The 16,143-nt window shown below is 44.8% G+C and overlaps 3 non-coding genes and 1 pseudogene across 3 annotated transcripts; 3 read left to right on the plus strand and 1 right to left on the minus strand.

The window, feature by feature from the left end:
• Positions 1 to 1,032: 1,032 nt before the first annotated feature.
• TRNAI-AAU lies at positions 1,033 to 1,106 on the minus strand. Its single transcript has one exon. It is a non-coding gene; the product is annotated as a tRNA-Ile (tRNA).
• Positions 1,107 to 10,375: 9,269 nt separating this feature from the next.
• TRNAS-CGA lies at positions 10,376 to 10,457 on the plus strand. The gene has a single exon. It is a non-coding gene; the product is annotated as a tRNA-Ser (tRNA).
• Positions 10,458 to 11,769: 1,312 nt separating this feature from the next.
• On the plus strand, positions 11,770 to 12,696 carry LOC116545212 (annotated as a pseudogene).
• A 2,542-nt stretch (positions 12,697 to 15,238) lies between these two features.
• Positions 15,239 to 15,311, plus strand: TRNAR-ACG. Its single transcript has one exon. It is a non-coding gene; the product is annotated as a tRNA-Arg (tRNA).
• The last annotated feature ends 832 nt before the right edge of the window (positions 15,312 to 16,143 follow it).

A 16,143-nucleotide genomic window follows, 5' to 3' on the forward strand; every position in this document is an offset into this window, starting at 1 on the left:
TTACAGGCGTGAGCCACCGCTCCCAGCCTCGTCAATCAAATTTCAAACCTATCGCTTTTATAATGTATGTTCAAAAATTATTTAATGAATTGTAAATGGCTTGGTAAGGGCCACATAGAGAACGGATGTCAAATATAAGCCAAAGGCAAACCACGGATCCGTTTTAACGCTGAGCAGTTGTGGTTGCAAGTCTGGAGCTTAGCAGAAATCAACTGCCACGAGTATGGCTTTTCTCCACAAAGAACAAACCCTCGCCCTCAACGCGAGAAACAGCAGTTTAACCAACTAAGCGGCCAACTAGGGGAACAATCAATACCGTCTCTCTCAAAAGCTTAAAATCTGCCAAAATAGTATTATCTCAAAAAGTTTTCTTTTTTTCCTAAATAATACAAGAAATCATCGAATTCTTATTTTCCCCTTTCCTAAGAGCTCCCACCCACCTCATTGAATTTCTTCAAAAACTCTTCCTGGCCAGGCACAGTGGCTCACGCCCGTAATCCTAGCATTTCATGAGGCGGAGGTCAGTGGATCCCCTGAACCTGAAGTCGGGAGTTCAAGACCAGCCTGGCCAACATGGTGAAACCCTTCTCTACTAAAATACAAAAATTAGCCAGGCCTGGTGGCACACACCTGTAATCCCAGCTTCTAGGGAGGCTGAGGCAGGAGAATTGTTTGAACCCGGGTGGCGGAGGTTGCAGTGAGCTAAGATCGCGCCATTGCACTCTAGCCTGGGCTACAAGAGAGAAACTCCGTATCAGAAAAAAAAAAAAAAAAAACAACTTGGAAATCGAATGGTTGTTTAGCTAGTGGAGACACATTTACAAATGGATATGCAGGGCTTGGGAGTTGGATGTAAGACCGTAGTATACAAGCGAGGTGTGGTCAATTAAAAAAAAATTGCCTGTCTAGCTCATGCACCTACATTTATAAACGGATAGGCAAGTCTCCTGAGTTGGATGCATAACGTAAATTTACAAGTGAGGTGTGATCGGTTTAAAATAAAAGTGGAATAGAAAAGTGAACCCAACACAGTGGCCCGTACGGGGATCGAACCCGCGACCTTGGCGTTATTAGCACCACGCTCTAACCAACTGAGCTAACCGGCCACCTCGGTGGGAGGGTTTCTTTTTATGTCTATTTAAATCATACCTGATGCATTTCCACTGATGTTTGCTGTTACTATACATATATACACACACACACACACACTTTTTTTTTTTTTTTTTTTTTTTTTTTTTTAAGAAAAGGAGACCTCCCCTCTGTAGGCACAAGTAAACCATGCTTTTTCAGGGAAAATAGCCTGAAACCAATGACTGTTACCGGAGAAAACTCAGACTGAACGTCCCCAAGCAGGGCTTCCTCCCCCCACCAGGTGAAGGAACCAGCTCCGGGCTTGCGACCGCGGCTATTGCCTCCCGGAACCGATGCGGGGTCGCAGGACCAGGAGGGTACGGATTCCTATCTGCTCCTTGAGACCACTCCAGGCAGGTGGGTTCGGGCCTGGGAACCTGGGGACGTGCGTCCTGTCGCCTCCTGGCCTCGCGGTGGCTCTGCGGCCACCAGGTTCCCGAGATTCCCAGCTGTGCATCCTAAGCTTGCAGGCCCCGCAGTCCCCGCCGGGCAGCGCGCACTTGGCGATGCTCGAGTGCCGGGCTGGGATCCGCGGAGACTAGAGGACCAGCAGGACCGCTCCTTGCAGGAGCCTCTCACTCCTTCAAGACTCAAATCTAAGACAAGGGACGTCACCATTATCTACTCCAATGACAAACGCTGATATGGGGGGTGACTGAGCCCAGACCGGTCAGGCACTTCAGAGGAAGGATGCAGTAAATCTCTGCCCTTGCGATGTACTCCACTGTCCGGGGCCTGACCCACCTGCTGGCCGTGGGAAACCCGGGGAGGGGCCCGCAGAGTCCCCGAGGTACCCGCTGCCTGGTGCACCCTACCACTCTCCCATTTGTTTTCTACTTTTCCACTCCTTTGAGTCATCTGAAGTTAATCAGTCCTGCCCCTATCTCTCTCTCTCTCTCTCTCTCTCTCTCTCTCTCTCTCTCTCTCTCTGTCTCTCTCTCCCTCTCTCTGTCTCTCCCTTTCTCTCCTCTCCTCTCTTCTCTCTCCTCTCTCTCCTCTCTCTCTGTGTGTGTACACATTGTTTAGAAGTTAAGTAGGCTGGGCATGGTGGTTCACACTTGTAATCCCAGCACATAGGGAGGCAGAGGCAGGCAGATCAGTTGAGGCCAAGAGTTCAAGACCAGCCTGGCCAACATGGCAAAACCCTATATCTACTAAAAATTAAAAAAAAAAAAAAAAAAAAAAAAAAAAAAAAGCCGAGCATGGTGACACACACCTGTAGTGCTATTACAGGACAGGGGTTCGGATCCAAACCCCAAGAGAGGGTTCTTGGATCTTGCAAGAAAGAATTCAGGGTGAGTCCATAGTGCAAAGTGAAATTAGGTTTATTAAGAAAGTAAAGGAATAAAAGAACTGCTATCCCATAGACAGAGCAGTCCCAAGGGCTGGTTGCCCAATTTTATGGTTTTTTGTTTTTTGGTTTTTTTGGTGATATGCTAAACAAAGGGAGGATTATTCATGACTCCCCTTTTTAGACCATATAAGATAACTTTCTGATGTTGCCAGGGCGTTTGCAAAACTGTGATGGTGCTGGTGGGAGTGTGGCCGTGAGGACAACCAGAGGTCATTTGTGGCCATTTTGGTTTTGGTGGGTTTGGCTGGCTCCTTTACTGCAACCTGTTTTATCAGGAAGGTCTTTATGAACTGTATCTTGTGCTGACCTCCTATCTCATCCTGTGACTTAGAATGCCTTAACCTTCTGGGGAATGCAGCTCACTAGGTTTCAACCTAATTTTACTCCGCTCCTGTTTAAGATGGAGTTGTTCTGGTTCATATGCCTCTGAGAGTCCCAGCTATTTGGGAGGCTAAGACAGGAATATCGCTTGAACTCAGGAGATGGAGGTTGCAGTGAGCTTAAATCGTGCCACTGTACTCCAGCCTGGGTGTGACAGAGCAAGACTCCATCTCAAAAAATAAAAAAAAGTTAAGCGATCGAGAAAATTGTGATCCCTAATGCCAAATAGGAAATTCGTGTTCTTAGGGCAGGAGATGACGGTAGGGTATTCTGTAGAGAAGTGCTGATGTGGAAGAACTGGTCCATGTGAAAGACTACATGAAAAATTACTGCCAGTGTGGCATCAAATGAGTACCTTAAATTCTGTCTTAAAAATTAAAAAGTGCAGGCCAGGCTCGGTGGCTCACGCCTGTAATCCCAGCACTTTGGGAGGCCGAGGCAGGTGGATCACGAGGTCAGGAGCTCAAGACCAGTCTGACCAACATGGTTAAACCCAATCTCTACTAAAAATACAAAAATTAGCTGGGTGTGGTGCTGCATGCCTGTAATCACAGCTACTCAGGAGGCTGAGGCAGGAGAATTGCTTGAACCCAGGAGGTAAAGGTTGCAGTGAGCCAAGATCGCACCACTGCGCTCCAGCTTGGGCAATAGATCGACACTCAGTCTCAAAAAAAAAAAAGAAAGGAATTAAAAAGTGACGAATTCTTTCTCATTCAGTAACCACTAATAAATTGTGGGGTGCAGTGGAGTGTGAATGCAGGCATCAAAACAAGATGAATGGATGTAGAATTTGTACTTAATCTCACTATATGTCATATAAAACAAGTGATCAGAGTTCATCATTCCCCAGGCATTACCATTCTAATTTTGTATTATCTACTTGACTCTTTTTAAAATCATCATTAGAATATTCACCACAACTGCACTATTTTTTGGGGTTTTTTTTTTTTTTGATGATATGCTAAACAAATGGTTGGCATTTAACCAATTTTTGAGAACAATAACGAACAGCCAATTTCTTCTTTCAATCTCAAGAAAGTAGAACACACCGGGCACAGAGCGAGACTCTGTCTCAGAAAATAAATATGTAAAAATAAAAATGTTTTAGGCCAGGCACAGTGGCTCATGCCTGTAATCCCAGCAGTTTGGGAGGTCGAGGCAGGTGGATCACTTCAGATCATGAATTCAAGACTAGCCTGGCCAACATTGTGATACCTCTTCTCTACTAAAAATACAAAAACTAGCTGGGTGTGGTGGCACAAGCTTGTAGTCCCAGCTACTTGGGAGGCTGGGGCAGGAGAATATCTTGAACTCGGGAGGCGGAGGTTACAGTGAGCCGAGACTGCACTATTGTATTTCAGCCTGGCGACAAAGCGAGACTCTGTCTCAAAGGAAAAAAAAAGCATAACAATGGGATTCTCCTGTCTTTGAATCCCAGTTAGGTTCACAACTTCTTATTGGTCCAAATCTTAAGAATATTCTCTCCAGATCCTCATCTGTGATCACAGGATTCAATTTACACAAAAATGGCACATTTTCTGAAGGTTTAATACCTGCATCAAGTACATCTTTCACAATGTCTGATAGAATAGCTTGAGATTTGGCGTACTTTTCTGCCTTTCTTCTTTTTTTTTTTTTCGAGATGGAATCTCGCTCTGTGCCATGCTGGACTGCAGTGGCACAATCTGGACTCCCTGTAACCTTCACCTCCTGGGTTCAAGCTATTCTCCTGCCTCAGCCTTCAGAGTAGCTGGGACCACAGGGTCGCGCCACCATGCCCAGCTAATTTTTGTATTTTTAGTAGAGACAGGGTTTCAATATGCTGGCCAGGCTGGTCTCAATTTCTTAAGCTGGTGATTTGCCTACCTCAGCATCCCAAAGTCCTGGGATTACAGGTGTGAGCCGCCTCACTCAGCCCTCTGCCTCTATTTCTTCTCCTCTTCACCTGATCTTCCTTTGAAATCATCAGTTTTATCACCTGCTCCTATTCAACCACTATCAAGTTATTCCCTCATAAGTTTTCGTGATCAACCAGGAATTAATAAATCAGAAAGGTCACCGAATGGGTCACCTAAAATCACTATAAGAGTTATCCTAATGTCTTGATGTGGTATGGGTGTCTCATTAAAATTTTAATTTACGTTCCTGCCTTCTGTCACCCCTCCCAACACTGTTATCATCAAGGTAATCTAGACTTCCTCCTGTGGTAATAAGAAAGTGAAATAAATACTGAATGCTGCCATTGTTCAGCTTGGACACGGTGCCTTTCTTCTTGTGCTTAACCCTTGGCTCTTTTGCTGCATCAAAAAAAGCTTGCTTGATCACCATACACTTGACCAAAAATAGACTCTCCTTGAGACTAGTCCCTGAACGATCACCAGTTTGTATGATAAAACCCCTCTGTACATTGTGAGTAAGGCAAGAGTTGTAATATTTTGTTTTGCATGAGTTTAGGAAATTCAAGCATACTGTGTAAGAGAAGGCTGGGCACGGTGGCTCACGCCTGTAATCCCAACACTTTGGGAGGCCTACGAGGGCAGATCACGAGGTCAAGAGAGCGAGACCATCCTGGCCAACATGGTGAAACCCCCTCTCTACTGAAAATACAAAAAAATCAGCTGAGAGTGGTGGCGTACACCTGTGGTCCCAGCTACTCAGGAGGCTGAGGCAGGAGAATCGATTGAACCTGGGAGGCAGAGGTTGCAGTGAGCTGAGTTCAAGCCACTGCACTATAGCCTAGGTGACAGTGTGAGACTCCATCTCAAAAATAAAATTTAAAAAAGATGCGCAGCCATTTCTAGATATTGACTAGTCATTTCTAGTCAATGACCTCGTCTTATGCCACCTTTTTCTCCTCTGCAACAAGCTCTGGAATGACAGGCTGTCCCCATTTCTGAAGTGACATGGTGAAAGCAGGTAACACCCTACAGGTACAGGGGTTGGACTATAGAAGAACCCCCAAATTAGGAATCTGAGAACTATATACTGGTGCTCTTCCTCATCCTAACCTCTCCCACCTCAGAGGGAGAGGAACTTAATCTCCCTAATGTAAACAAGTTTTTTTATTTTTGTTTTGAGACGGAGTCTCACTCTGCTGCCCAGACTGGAGTGCAGTGGCACGATCTCAGCTCACTGCAACCTCCGCCATCCAGGTTAAAGCGATACTCCTGCCTCAGCCTCCCTAGTAGCTGGGATTACAGGTGCCCGACACCATACCCGGCTATTTTTTGTGTATTTAGTAGAGATGGGGTTTCACTATGTTGGCAAAGGTAGTCTTGCACTCCTGACCTCAGGTGATTCACCTGCCTCAGCTTCCCAAAGTGCTGGGTTTACAGGCCTGAGCCACTGCACCCAGCCTTAAACAAATTTTATAAGAGAGAGGAAAAATCTCAGGATTCATACTCTTGGGATGTAAGTAAATGTCTCCAGAGTGAAAAATAAAACAAGCATCTCCTATGTTTATAAGCCCTAAAATGTCTCCATGGTTCCAGGAGAGAGGAATGTTATTATCCTTCAAATAAGATATCACCCTTGGAATGTGAGAAGAAAATTGGCCTGGGGAAGGCAAGATATTGACTAGTGTGTCAATTTCCCTTGCCCAGAAAGCCAAACCATGCAGAAATATGAAAATATTCACTTTCTGACAACACCTTTTAAAAAGAGAGATGGAAATTAGTCTAATATTGTCTCATTCTCTTTTTTCTAATTTTTTTTTGATATAAAAACTTTTTTTTTTTTTTTTTTTTTTTTTTTTTTTGAGTTAGGGTCCTATTCTGTCACCTAGGCAGGAGTGCAGTGGTGTGATGTTGGCTCACTGCAACCTCCACCTCTCAGGTTTAAGCAGTCTTTCCACTTCAGCCTCCCAAGTAGCTGGGGCTACAAGGGCGCTCCACCATACTCTGCTAATTTTTTGTAGAGTTGGGTTTTTTTGTTTTGTTTTGTTTTGTTTTTGCGATGGAGTTTAGCTTGTTACTTAGACTGGAGTGCAATGGCACGATCTTGGCTCACCGCAACCTCCGCCTCCTGGGTTCAAGCAATTCTCCTGCTTCAGCCTCCAGAGTAGCTGGGACTACAGGCATGCACCACCATGCGCACCTAATTTTTGTATTTTTTTTTAGTAGAGAAGGGGTTTCACCATGTTGACCAGGATGGTCTCGATCTCTTGACCTCGTGATCCACCTGCCTTGGCCTTCCAAAGTGTGAAAGATGGGGTTTTTGCCGTGTTGCCCAGACTGGTGTCAACTCCTGAGCCCAAAGATCTGTGGGCCTCAACTTCCAAACTGCTCAGATAGGTGTGAGCCATCTCACCGAGCCTTGAAGACATATTTACAAATGAATTTTACATTTGCCCAGTTTTCCAATTTTTTGGCAACACATTTCTGAAACAAAAGATTACATTTTAAGCAGTTTTTTCTTATTTTATTGGTCCTTAAGGCTGATGTACTCCCATTGTGAGTCATTTCTGAAGACAGTTATTTGTCAGAAGACTGTGGGGGATTTTCTCTTATTCATTTATACAGTCCAGAAATTAAAAAGATCAAAACTAGTGGAAACACACAGACCCTTACGGCTTTTTATTTTAAGTTCAAAGTACTTAAAACTTTTTTTTTCTTTTGAGGCAGATTTTTGCTCTGTCACCCAGGCTGGAGTGCAGTGGCACAATGTCGGCTCACTGCAACCTCAGCCTCCCAAATAGCTGGGACTACAGGCGCCTGCCACCATGCCAGGCTAATTTTCTGTATTTTTAGTAGAGATGGAGTTTCACCGTGTCCCCGGATGGTCTCAATCCCCTGACCTCATGATCTGTGTGCCTCGGCCTCCCAAAGTGCTGGGATTACAGGCACGAGCCACTGTGCACGGCCTAAAACATTTTTATTTGTCTATTTATTTATTTTTGAGACAGTCTCGCTGTGTCACCCAGGCTAGAGTGTATCGGCATGATCTCGGCTCACTGCAACCTCTGCCCCCCAGGTTCAAGCGATTTTCCTCCCTCAGCCTCCTGAGTAGCTGGGATTACAGGCATGTGCCACCATGCCCGGCTAATTTTTTGTATTTTCAGTAGAGATGGGGATCTTCACCATGTTGGCGAGGCTGGTCTCAAACTCTTGACCTTAGATGATCCATCCACCTCGGCCTCTCAAAGTGCTGGGATTACGGGCGTGAGTCAAGGCACCCGGCCAAAATTACTTTTTAAACCACTTAGATTGGAATGCTGCAGTTGAAATTGCATTGGGTGATACTTATTATCTCTTGAAGAGCTCCTTTAAAAAAACAAAGGGTTAGTCAGGGTTCTCCAGAGAAACAGAACCAATAGGAGGTGTATATATACAGAAAGAGATTTAAGACATAGGTTCACACAATTGTGGAGGTTGACAAAGATTATTTGTTTGGCCAAACTTTAGTCAGGTTCCTGAACTGTCTCCTTGTCTTATCTGTGCTCTTCCTCGTAAAATCAGTTTTAGCAAGAACCCTAATAAGTCAGTTTAGCAAGAATCCCCTACCCTTGATATCTGCTCCCCCTCGATATGTGATCAGGTTCCTCACTCTCCACCATCTGCCTGGTCTGATGGTCCTGGCCTGTCTTCAAGAATCCTGTTAGGTCTGTTTAGCCAGAATCCCGTTATCCTGATGCTTCTTCTTAGTAATTTTCCATCCACTGACCACCTACCACCCTGATCCTAGGCTATAAAGTCCCACTTGTCCATGCAGTATTCAGAGTTGAGCCCAGTCTCTTCCCCACTGCAAGAGTCCTTTGTGGACCCTATTATCTACCATGATGGTCCTGAATAAAGTCTCCCTTACCGTGATTTAATAAGTATTTGTTAAGCGAAGAGCCTTAGATCAAGCTTGAGCAGGTCCTAAAGGCACAAACTCATTGCATGAGGAAGTCGCACAGATGTTCATGGCCTCTACATTGCCTTCTCTTTATTTGTGTGTGTGTGTGTATACATCTACATCTATTGCCTCATAAGAGTTCTAAATGACCAGTTGACTGAAGAAGAAATAAACTCAAGAATGGTTTATAGATGTTCTGTACAATATCCAGGCACCACTTGAAAGTAGACGACTGCAGCCCCACAGCCCCACGCTGGGATGCCTTTAGAGTACAGTCCAAAAAATAAAATCTTCCCAGAGAGTAGAACTGTGAGCAGTGTACCTGGTTGTTCTATTGTCACCGGAAAGTCAGGGTATTTAGGAATGTGTAGTTCTTATATTTGTCAAAATCCACCCAAATTTCTGATTCTCAGAGTATTACACCTTCCTTATCACTGTCCTTTCGTACAAAAAAAAAAAAAAAACCTCAATGAGACTTGAATTCAACTTACATTATAATTCCACAACCCACACAGTCAATTTGGAGGGAAAATTCAGCCATTTTTGCCTGTAAGAGCATTGGGTAATTCCCAAAGTTTATGACAGCCAAAGGAGAGGGTCAGGGAAGGCCAAGAAGTTTCTACCACCTTCCTCCACCAAAGAGTTGTGACTTCATCGCAGAAAAGACATCCACTAAAAGAGGAGCAAACCATCTCTGTGTTCCTTGTTCTCTGTGTTTATAATATCTAAATTAATAATATGAATGTAATAGATTTGTAGTTCTGCAAACATTTGGGATTTACTGTGAAATAACAATGTGTTAGATGTAAAAGAACAGAGAGCACTCTAGTAAAATATATAGATTTTTTTTTTCTTTTATTTGAGACGGAGTCTCGCTCTGTTGCCCAGGCTGGAGTGCAATGGTGCTATCTCAGCTCACTGCAACCTCCGCCTCCCAGATTCAAGCGATTCCCCTGCCTCAGCCTCCAGAGGAGCTGAGACTACAAGCACCAGCCACCATGCCCGGTTAATTTTTTCTATGTTTAGTAGAGACGGGGCTTCACCATGCTGGCCAGGCTGATCCCGAACTCCTGACCTTGAGATCCACCCACATCAGCTTCCCAAAGTGCTGGGATTACAGGCATACACCACTACCCCGAGCTTTTTTTTTTTTTTTTTTTTTTTTAAGATGGCGTCTTGCTCTGTCACCCAGGCCAGAGTGCAGTGGTGTGATCTCAGCTAACCGCAACCTCTGTCATTCGGGTTCAAGCTATCCTCCTGCCTCAGCTTCCCGAGTAGCTGGGACTACAGGTGCCTGTCACCACAGCCAGGCTAAAAATATATAGATTTTTTAACACAAATCCTTGCTTCATCCCCAGCCACAACTACAAAGCAAAGCCAGACAATGCATGAAGACTGTAGAAAAAAAAATAATAAGTGTTCTTGTAATGCTGGAATATTGCCTCTTCTCAAAAGGGTGAGATTTAGCAGGCTTGGGCCTGGAGGGATAGGATCAAGTTGGTTGAGGCTGGAAGGAACTGAGTGGAGAGATCTATTGAGAGGGCTTGGTGAGTGATCTCTGTGTATTGCTCTGTGAACATACAAATAAACAAGAGTGGCTCGTAGTGAGAATTGCAGCATTCAGGGCCCTATGGGTATGTGTTTTTAAATGCATAAATAGCAGCATCTTATCAGGCTGTGATGGCCGAGTGGTTAAGGCGTTGGACTCGAAATCCAATGGGGTCTCCCCGCGCAGGTTCAAATCCTGCTCACAGCGCTTATTGGTATGTTTTTTTTCTGAAACACAAACCGCTGTGACTCTCAGCCTTTCATCTTTCACATACAAGCTGAGAAATTGGCCATGTCCTATCTCGAGTTCTGTTAAACCATCCACCTCTCCTTAAGGACTGTGTTCTGCTCCTCCCAGCTGAGTCTCAGTGAAACCCTGAGCTCTGGGCAGTGCTTCCATCCGTGATCAACCTACTCCTCAGGGTCCACAGGAAGTCTGGGGCTTCTTGGGCTTTCACAATAGTCGCTTGCTTTGTTTTGAGATTGTTAAATGGGAAAGCAGCGACAGATCTCAATAGCAAAGAGGAAATTTTGCTTTAAAAATAAAACTCCCATGGATAATTCAGAACTTCTTTATATGCTTGAGTCTCCAGAGTCACTACTAGGATGATGAAGCTCTGGCTATAGCACAAGCGCACCAAGCTAGAGGCTGCCCAGAAAGCCGTTAACAATGCCACCTGTGTTCCAGCTGTTTAAAATTGATCAGGAACCGCAAAAGAAACTTGCACTTCACCGAGGAAAAATACCTAAACATCGAAAAACTTAAATACTATGAAAAAAATTGCAAAATATAAAATAAATTTTAAAAGGAAAGGAAACTTTGAACCTTATGTACCGAGCAAATGCCAGGTCTAGCAAACATAATGCTAGTCCCAGATTACTTACTGATTTAAAAACAAACAAACAAAACACATAAAAATAGTAAAATATAAGAACAAATTAATGTTTTGTAGACCCTGGGAGAAAGAATTTTCAGGTATTCCTTTAATTTTGTATTTCTTTGCCTTGGAATAGCTCAAAATGTCAGTTCTGTTTTAAGTAACAACTGAAAGCTAAGGAAACGTAATTTGGATTATAAAATTCTTGCTTTAATAAAAATTCCTTAAACACTGAAAAATTAATTAATTAAATTAAAATAAAACTCCCGGCCACGTGGTGGCTCATTCCTGTAATCTCAGCACTAGGTTTTGGGAGGCCGAGGCAGGTGGATCATGAAGTAAGGAATTCAAGACCAGCCTGGCCAACCTGGTGAAACGCCGTCTCTACTAAAAATACAAAAAATCAGTCGGGCTTGGTGGCACAAGCCTGTAGTTCCATCTATTCGGGACACTGAGGCAGAAGAATCACTTGAACCCAGGAGGTGGAGGTTGCAGTGAGCCGAGATCGTGCAATTGCGCTCCTGCCTGGGCGATGGAGGGAGGCTCCATCTCAAAACCAAAGCATGTGTGTGTCTGGCTCTCTTAAAAACAGTGTATAGAGCTCTTTCCCTTCGGTGCGCCACTTAAGATCGTGATGTCGCCATGGGCCACCGGCCCGCTTGTTGTTACCGGTATTATGAAAACAAGCCGTACCCAAAGTCTTGCTTCTGCTGAGCGTCCCGGATGCAAAGAATCGCATATTTGACCTGGGGCGTAGGAAGACAAAAGTGGACGAGTTTCCTCTCCGTGGCCACATGTGTCAGGTGAATATGAGCAGCTCTCCTCTGAAGCCCTGGAGGCTGCCCGAATTTGTGCAAATAAGTACACGGTAACAAGTTGTGACAAAGATGGCTTTCAAATCACAGTGCGGCTCCACCCCTTCCACGTCATCCGCATCCACGAGATGTTCTCCTGAGCTGCAGCTGACAGGCTCCAAACAGGTATGCGAGGTGCCTCTGGAAACAGCCAGGGTTCACATTGGCCAAGTGATCATATCCATTGCGCGAAGCTGCAGAACAAGGAGCATGTGACTGAGGCCCTGCGCAGAGCCAAGTTCAATTTCCTTGGCCGCCAAAAGATCCACATCTCAAAGAAGAGGGGGCTTCACCAAGTTCAATGGGGATGAATGTGAAGACGTGGTGGTGAGAAGCGGCTCAACCCAGATGGCTGTGGGGTCAAGTACAACCCCAGTCGTGGCCCTCTGGACAGGGACGGGCCTTGCACTAATGAGGGCTTCCACTGTGCTTCCCCCTCTTAGTACTCACCAGTAAACCCTACTTCCTGTCAAAAAAGAAAAAAAAACTGAATAGAAATGAGAAAATTGAGGCAAAAGGAGGATCCACAACTTGGCCAAGTCTACAAGGGAGGAGTCGGGATAAAGGCCCTGTGCACTGTGACTGCACTGGGACCCAAAACTACCGAGCTTCTAACTTTCAGAAAGAACCACCCCGTTTATAAATACGCTTGCATTTTCACGGGCCTGTTTCACCTACATTGAGTCCTTAAATAATATTTAGCCAATTTATCTAATGATGACCGTTATTTAATTTTATAATTATATTAACTCCAAGCTTCTACGTTACTAAATGAATTTTATTCTGAAAATGTTTACTGTTTTTTTTGGGGGGGAGCGGGGGGTGGGGGCGGGCTGGGGGTGAATGTGGGGAAGCGCTGCGTCTCGCTGTATTGCCCAGGCTGTTCTCCAACTCCTGGGCTCAAGCGATCCTCCTGCCTAGGCCTCCCAAAGTGCTGGGATTACTGGCTTGAGCCACTGTCCCCAGCCAAAATGTTTACCTTTATTGAATTATTGCATCAATTTTACCTAATTTGGGGAAGACAGATGTTTCTTTTTTCTTTTCTTTTTTTTTTTTTGAGACGGAGTTTCGCTCTTGTTACCCAGGCTGGAGTGCAATGGCGCGATCTCGGCTCACCGCAACCTCCGCCTCCTGGGTTCAGGCAATTCTCCTGCCTCAGCCTCCTGAGTAGCTGGGATTACAGGCACGCGCCACCATGCCCAGCTAATTTTTTGTAGTTTTAGTAGAGACGGGGTTTCACCGTGTTGACCAGGATGGTCTCGATCTCTTGACCTCGTGATCCACCCTCCTCGGCCTCCCAAAGTGCTGGGATTACAGGCGTGAGCCACCGTTTTCTTTTTCTTTTTGAGACGGAGTCTCACCCTGTCACCCGGGCTGGAGTGCAGTGGAGCCATCTCGGCTCACGGAACCTCCGCCTCTCGGGTTCAAGCGATTTTCCTGACTCAGCCTCCCGAGTAGCTGAGATTACAGCCGGTGTACAACACCCAGTTAATTTTTTGTATTTATAGTAGAGACAGCGTTTCGCCATTTTGGCCAGGCTGGTCTCGAACTTCTTACCTCGTGATTCGCCCGCCTCTGCCTCACAAAATGTTGGGATTACAGGCGTGAGCCACTGCTGCCGTTCTTTCTTCTTCTTCCTTCTTTCTTCCTTCTTCCTTCCTTCTTTTTGACACAGTTTCACTCTTTCGTGTTGTCTAGGCTGGAGTGCAATGACACAAACTAGGCTCACTGCAACGTCCACCTCCAGGGTTCAAGCGATTCTCCTGCCTCAGCCTCCCAAGTACCTGGGATTACAGGCATGTGCCACTAGGCCCGGCGAATTTTTTGTATTTTTAGCAGAGACAGAGTTTCACCATGTTGGCCAGGCTGGTCTCGAACTCCTGGCCTCAGGTGATCCACCCGCCTCAGCCTCCCAAAGTGCTGGAAACACTGCACCCAGCCTGGTGAATGTTTTTTAATGTTTTTTTCTGTTGCACAGAGTATGAAATTATTTCCTCTGTAATGGTTCTTTGGTTAAGGTTCTTTGGAGAATGAGATGGAAAACATGCGATGTATACCTCAGGAATGTATTTTATTTCATTTCATTTTTCATTATCTCAAAATTTTAAAGTATTTGGATCTCTGACTACTGCTCCAAGCTAAGCATCAATATCCAACACAAGCATATTAAAAATGAAAATTTTTAATGAATGAACAGATGAACGGACTGCAAAAATTAATGAAGCTTTCACAATTACAATAGAAACAACGGGGCGGTGCCTCATGCTTGTAATCCCAGCTCTTCAGCAGGCTGTGGCGGGCGGATCGCCTGAGGTCAGAAGTTAGAGACCAGCAGGCCAACATGTTGAAACCCCGTCTCTACGAAAACTACAGAAATTAGCCGGGAGTGGTGGACTTGAACCTGTTTCCGTCATCAGTTGGAAAACGCACACGAAAATATTTTTCACAAAAAAAAAAAAAGCCAAAAGCACAAGCTTCTGGCCAGCCAGTATTTGAACCTGGAGTATTCTGAGTGAAGATCAGACGCATTATCCACTGCACCACCAACCTATGGCCTTAGGACTGCTGACTATCCATTCTTTATTAGGATCACTAAGAAAATAGTTGGTTTGCAATGCAAACAGGCATACATCGAACAAGACTGCAAATTCCAGAAAGCACGATTTTCTTTGTGGTCAAGTTAAATAAGTATCATTCTCTTGAGATGATAGTTATATTTACAAAGAAGTTTTCTACTTTGGAACATCATGTACGCAGTAGAGTTACTGTCGTTCACATTTTTTCATTAACGTGCCCGTTTGTTTCTTTTTTTCTTTTGGTGGTGGTGAGGCACGCCTGTAGTCCCAGCTACTCCAGAGTCTGAGAGGCAGGAGAATCGCTTGAACCCGGAAGGCGGAGGTTTCAGCGAGCCGAGACCTCACCATTGCACTCCAGCCTGGGTGACAGAGCGAGACTCCGTCTCAGTAAAAAAGAAGACAAGATAAGAAAAGAAAGAAAACAGAAAACAAACGGGCACATCAATGAAAAAACGTGAACGAGGGTAACTCTATTGTGTACATGATGTTCCAACGTAGAAAATTTCTTTGTAAATATAAATACCTTAAGGGGATGAAACCTATTTAACTTAACTTGACCACAAAGAAAATCGTGCTTTCTGGATTTGCTGTCTTGTTCGATATATGCCTGGTTGCCCTGCAAATCAACTATTTTCCTAGTGATCCTAATGAAGAATAGATAATTGAGACACATTTGTCAAAGGGCCAGTGGCGCAATGGATAACGCGTCTGACTACGGATCAGAAGATTCTAGGTTCGACTCCTGGCTGGCTCGACGCTTACTTTTTTTTTTTTGAAGAAAAATATTTTCCTGTGTGTTTTCCAACTGATGACAGAAACAGGTTCTTAAAGTTCTTTGAAAGAAAATTCATCTGATCTGGCTCTTCACCTTGCACCTTACTGCTGCACAGCACAATCTTGACCTTTAAGTCTGTTTAGCGTTAAGTATCAAACTGAAATTTGAGACTGTAAATCTCTTCGGAGTCTTGCTCTGTCGCCCAGGCTGGAGTGCATTGGTGCCATCTCGGCTCATTGCAACCTCGTCCTCCCGGGTTCAAGCAATTCTCCTGCTTCAGCCTCGTGAGTAGCTGGAACTACAGGCGCGTGCCTCCACGCCCGGCTAATTTTTTTATTTTTATTTTTATTTTTTTAACTAAAGACGGGGTTTCACCGTGTTGCCCAGTCTGGTCGCGAACTCCCGAGCTCAGGTGATCCGCCCGCCTAGGCCTCCCAAAGTGCTGGGATTACAGGTGTGAGCCACCGCGCCCAGCCAGAAAGTTGCATTTCTTAAATTTTTTTTTTTTTTTTTAACATACTGAGAAAGAGTTTGGCTGAAAGAGATCTCTGGAAAGAGAACTCCAAAACAACAACAACAAAAACAAAACCACACACAAATATTCAACGACAAACAGAAATAAAGTCCTGGCGCAGTGGCTGACGCCTGTAATCCCGACACTTTGAGAGGCCGGGGCGGGGTGGGGGTAGGGGAGCGGAGTTCGAAACCAGCCTAGCCGTGTTGGCTACTAAACGTGGCTCTACTAAACATGGCTCTGCTAAAAATACAAAAATTTGCCAGACATGGTGAAGCCCTCCTGTAATCCCAGCTA

This window comes from Sapajus apella, unplaced genomic scaffold, assembly GCF_009761245.1.
Source record: "Sapajus apella isolate SASKATOON/1434 unplaced genomic scaffold, GSC_monkey_1.0 scaffold251, whole genome shotgun sequence".
In the NCBI taxonomy this organism is placed as follows: Eukaryota; Metazoa; Chordata; class Mammalia; order Primates; family Cebidae; genus Sapajus; species Sapajus apella.